General features: G+C 44.1%; 1 pseudogene; it reads left to right on the plus strand.

Annotated features, from left to right (window-relative positions):
* The first annotated feature begins 2,389 nt into the window (after nucleotides 1-2,389).
* Nucleotides 2,390-3,553, plus strand: LOC100771399 (annotated as a pseudogene).
* The last annotated feature ends 1,961 nt before the right edge of the window (nucleotides 3,554-5,514 follow it).

Below are 5,514 nucleotides of genomic sequence, written 5' to 3' on the forward strand. Positions count from 1 at the left end.
TTTTAGACTACTAGTATTCTGACTTGGAGTTTTTAAGATTCCCCTGTTTGTAATCATAAAGCAAGGTTTTCTCCAGAGAAAACTTGCCAAATGGAGCTCCAATGAAAAGAAGGGGTCTTCTTGGTCTCTGCTGGCATCATCAAATCAGAATGTTGATGCTGATCTCTATCTAGGGACAGGGAATTAGAACATGTAATGGACCACAACACTGGCAGGCCTCAGAAGTCACTATTAGTTACACTGGTTAACATGGAGACTTCTCTCTGCACTGATATTGTCAGCTACAGTAAGGTGTTGAAAGTCAGGGATGAGGGTGCTTGGATGTCTGGGGACTGGCTCAACAGCACAAAGTCCTGGAGGCTAGAAAAGTTAAGTGGATTATCCCAAGGCATCAAAGGGAAGCTTAGTAAAGTAGATTGTGGCGATGGTTACAGCCACAATGTAAGGCAGCTTACAGCAGGCCTTAACTAGTGAGACAATAACATGTAGCAAGTCTATAAAGCAAGGAGAGTCTGGAAACATGATACTTACACAGAAATCAAAATTAAGTTTAAATAAAACCTGGGTTTCTTCTACCTCTTAATCAATATATACTTATAGCAGTAACCATGGAAAGTAGTGGGTAACAAGGAAATTCGGGTCTCTTGGCACAATGGATTTTGTTAGGAACAACAGAATTGGGTAAGAAAAGGTTGATAGGGTGGCAGCAACATGGAACCCAAGCTCACAGCATGCTTGCAGGGAAAACGTAGAGATCTGATTGTGGGAGCAGAGCATGGGGAGCTAAGCTCAGTGTGACCAGACCACAGACTTAAACTTTCAGTAAGAAAGTCTGGTGCAGTGCTCTGAGTCAGTAATTCAATTAGGGCTAGGGAGATGGCTCAGTTGCTAAAGGGAATGTTGTGCAAGCACAAGGACCTGAACTTGATGCCCAGAATCCACGTAAGCTGGGACAGTTAGGTGAGCACTTGTCATACCATCATTGTGTTGATGGAGACATGCCCACTGACCACCCACTCTAGCCTAAGCAGTAAGCTCTAGGCCAGTGAGAGATGACTGACTCAATGAACAATGTGGAAGGCTCCTGAGGAACAGCCACCTGAGGTGATCTCCACACATGTACACACATGCATGAAGCCTTCACACATGTGCACTGACAGGAACACAGATGATAGATGCATGTGTGTGCACATGTGCGAACACACACACACACACACACACACACACACACACAGGAAAATTAAACTCACGGACCAACAACAATCCCATTATCTGGTAGTTTACTGAAGATGCAGAAACTTGGGTCCCTCTCTACCCCTTGAATCACACTCTAGAACTCAACTGATAATTCAGAGGTCTATTTCTGGGAACATCATATTCAAGATCAACTTAAGAAAGAGAATAATAGTCCAATAGTTTGCACAGGAAGAAGTAGCCACCTTTGCCCAAAGGCAAAGTCTACACTTTATAAAATGTGCATGAGCGGCATGCTGGACCAGGATTGAGGGAGGGCAGCAAGACAGTATCCTGGGAATTGTGGCATTTTCGAGATAGACTAGGAAGGGAAACTGAGGCAGGCCATCCTGCTCACATTCAGCAAGAAATCACTCATTGTCCCCTTTAAGGCTGGGAAGGTGGCTTCAAGTTAAAGTTAAGTGAGGGGAACAAAGTCTGGGTTCCCAGAAGTACTGGGAGGCATGTAGAGAGCAGAGGCAGGCCATACCCAGAAAAAGGTGGTTGGTGAGACTAGCCATAGCTAAGCTCTGAGTTCTACTGTGAGACCTGACTTCGTGAGGAAGTTGGGAGAGTAATTAAAGGAGATCTGTAACATCAACCTTTGGCCTCCAAATGAATATTTGCATAACCATACATGTGCACCTACACATGCAAAAAGCACACACAAACAAGAAAAAGTAAAAAACAAAAGGAAATGAATAAAATCAAAGATTCTCATTCTGCCTGTTCCAGGACCCTCCATCCTAAAGTTAGTCCAAGGGTCCCTATGAGCTGGTCTCTGCTATGGAGCCTACAGCCAGCTGTAGAGGACAGCAGACCTGGAGAGGCCCCGAAGTCCAGGTCCAGTAGACTGACCAATTCACCTGGTCCTTAAGAAAACAACCAAGGATGAGTGGAAGGCAGTGGAGAAAAAAACAAAACAAAAAACAACAAAAACCACTAGAATGAGAATGTCCGATATAAATTGTCAGCAACACAAGTAGCACGATTAGCAATAGCTTAAAACATGTCCGAGCAAGAAAGATTCTAGGAGCACCTTCAACTAATCGTCACAGAAAACTCTGGAAGGTCATCCCTCACCTCAGTTAGAGCTTCACTTTTGGTCCTCATCGAAATCAGAATGTCAGGGCACAGGCTGCGGCGGTCCTGCACCATGTCCCTGCAGTACGGAGCGGAAGAGACGCCCCTGGCCGGCAGTTATGGAGCAGCCTGCTTGTTCCAGGAGAAGGAAGAGGAGGCAGCGACGGGGGCTGGCGGTGGCTGCTGCCGGAGGCGCTGACAGCTCCAAGCCATGGATCCTGCTCATGGACTGCGGCGCAGCAGCAAGTCCTCCATCCAGAAGGTGGTGTTTCATGAGATGTCACCCAATGAGACTCTCCTTTTGGAAAGTACAAACAAGATTTATAAGGACAACATTTCCAATAGCTCCTTTGTGAACGTCCAGATTTGGGACTTTCCTGGACAGATAGACTTCTTTGACCCAACCTTTGACTATGAAATGATCTTCAGGGGGACAGGAGCATTGATATATGTCATTGATGCACAGGATGACTACATGGAGGCATTAACACAACTTCACATTACTGTTTCTAAAGCCTACAAGGTTAACCCAGACATGAATTTTGAGGTTTTTATTCACAAAGTTGATGGTCTGTCTGATGATCGCAAAATAGAAACAGAGGGACATTCATCAGAGGGCCAATGATGACCTTGCAGATGCTGGGCTAGAAAAGCTCCACCTTAGCTTTTATTTGACTAGCATCTATGACCACTCAATATTTGAAGCCTTCAGTAAGGTGGTTCAGAAACTCATTCCACAACTGCCAACTTTGGAAAACCTATTAAATACCTTTATATCAAATTCAGGTATTGAAAAAGCTTTTCTCTTTGATGTTGTCAGCAAAATCTACATTGCAACAGACAGTTCCCCTGTGGATATGCAGTCTTATGAACTTTGCTATGACATGATTGATGTTGTAATTGATGTGTCTTGTATATATGAATTAAAGGAAGATGGAAGTGGAAGTGCTTATGACAAAGAATTGATGGCCATTATCAAGCTGAATAATACAACTGTCTTTATTTAAAGGAAGTCACTAAGTTTTTGGCACTGGTTTGCATTCTTAGGGAAGAAAGCTTTGAACGAAAAGGTTTGATAGACTACAACTTCCACTGTTTCCGAAAAGCTATCCATGAGGTATTTGAGGTGGGTGTGACTTCTCACAGGAGCTGCAGTCACCAGCCCAGTGCCCTGAGCCTGAAAGCATTGGCACACAATGGCACACCGAGGAATGCCATCTAGTGTGAATCTCAGCAATCGAGGCCCAGTACCAGCTCACTCCTCACTCCAGGGTAAGATGCCATGTGCTGCAGGACATGGGAGCTGCTGCCTTTGGGAGTCTGGAGGTGATGGTGGAGTTTCTCGCTTAGATGAAAGCTCTTCGGCTGGCTCTGTGCACCTGAAGCTACTATCTCTTTTAAACTACGGCACAAAAGAATTATAGAGACCTCAGAACTCAGTGTGTGTTTCTTCTCTTTGGGTCCTACCATAATAGTTGGAGTAATTTGGACCTGTAGATGATACCAGTTATCCATCTTTACCAGTGAATGTCGTTGTCAATTCCAGCCTAAAACAATAGGAAAAGCGAGTTTTATACGCTTCCTTTAGGCTTTCACTTGAGTAGTGTCTAAAGACCTTGCTTTGCTTATGTTCTAACACTGCCTCTCAGAGCTCGGATCTCACCTCTCGGACCATGGAAGTGCATTAGCTCGTTGCTTCAGAAGGTGCAGCAAAGGATGTTTCTGTGTTTATCCTGAAGAAAAGAGGAGGTGTGTGCACGGCATCGGGGAGAGGGAGCCAGGCTCAGCCAGGGCTGCGTCAGTTCCCTGGAGGTGCTGTTCCCTGGAGGTGCTGAGGAAGACACTGCAATGAGCGAATTTCCACACCTGGGTTTTGGGTGGCAGATGATGAGCTCTCTTCATTTGATAATCATCATGCACAATGTCACAAAGGGAATTTAAGACAGAAAGGTTCTCCCCGCCGCCCCCTATATTGAGGGGACAAACTCATTATGTCACTGAAGTACTTAGCTCACATTTCTTTAATTTTGATGCCATGCCTTTTATTCTATGCCGTGTAGGCTCTTTAAGAATTGTTTTTGACCACAGATAACCCGAAGTCTCTGGTGGACTGCCCACTGTGGGTTGGAGGAGGCATTCAGTGGACAGTGTATATTATTTACATACCCTGTCTCTGGTATTCTGACACCAAGTGAAAGCTGTGGTCCTTTCCTTTGCCTGGGTTATGAATTCATAATTGTTTCTCTTGTTCGTGGCTGATACCTTTCCCATTGATTTCATTACTGTACATGCCCAGTAGTCACAGTCCAAAGCCACTGGGCCACTTAGCACATCAGTGTCGCTGTTGAGTAACGTGTACTCAGGTCTGTAACCTAGCAGTGAGACTTGGAGCGCTTCCTGCAGATGACTGACTGTTGAGTATTTACATGGACCATGGTGATAACCAAAGGAAAAAAATGCTTTTATATTTATAGATTATTTCATTGAATTATATGTAAAATGGGTATCAATAAATGTATTTACTCCAAAAAACAAACAAACAAAAAAGAAATCAGAATGTCACTCTGCTAGTAGAGTGCTTGCCTAAGCAAAAAGAAGCCCAATGCTGCAGCATATGAACTAGGAGTGGTGGTGGTCACTAGTAATCCCAGTACTAGTCAGATGGAGTCAGGGGGGTCAGAAGTTCATGGTAAATTCAAGGTCAGCCTGCTAAACACAAGAGCCCCTCAAAACCAAAACCAAAAATAAATAACAACTAACAACAGCAAACACTGATGGGCTGGCTGGTCCTCACCTGATTCCTTAGGTCAGGGGAGGGCTGGAGTTCTGCAAGTTTTATATTTTTATTTTTTTGTTTTTTGTTTTTTATGTTTTTATTAATAGATTAATTTCTCATGTCTTTAGATATTATTAAATATTCCCCAGGAATAGGAGCAGAACAGCAAGAGCATTCCCAACCAAAACTACAGATTCTGTCTCATGACTGGCTGAGAATATTGGAGTTATTGTCCTAGGGGGATCTCAAGCTCAGTGTATATCGAGTCACCAGAGGCTTGCATATGTGTGCACTGCAGACTACTGCTCAGTTGCCATTACCTGGTCATGCAAATAGTGGTTTGGGAGTCACAGTTAAAGAACCCTGGCTTGTTTCATCTACAGCTTCTATCAATCAGCTTTCACTTTAGGCTATGGGTAGCT

This window comes from Cricetulus griseus, chromosome 2, assembly GCF_003668045.3.
Source record: "Cricetulus griseus strain 17A/GY chromosome 2, alternate assembly CriGri-PICRH-1.0, whole genome shotgun sequence".
In the NCBI taxonomy this organism is placed as follows: Eukaryota; Metazoa; Chordata; class Mammalia; order Rodentia; family Cricetidae; genus Cricetulus; species Cricetulus griseus.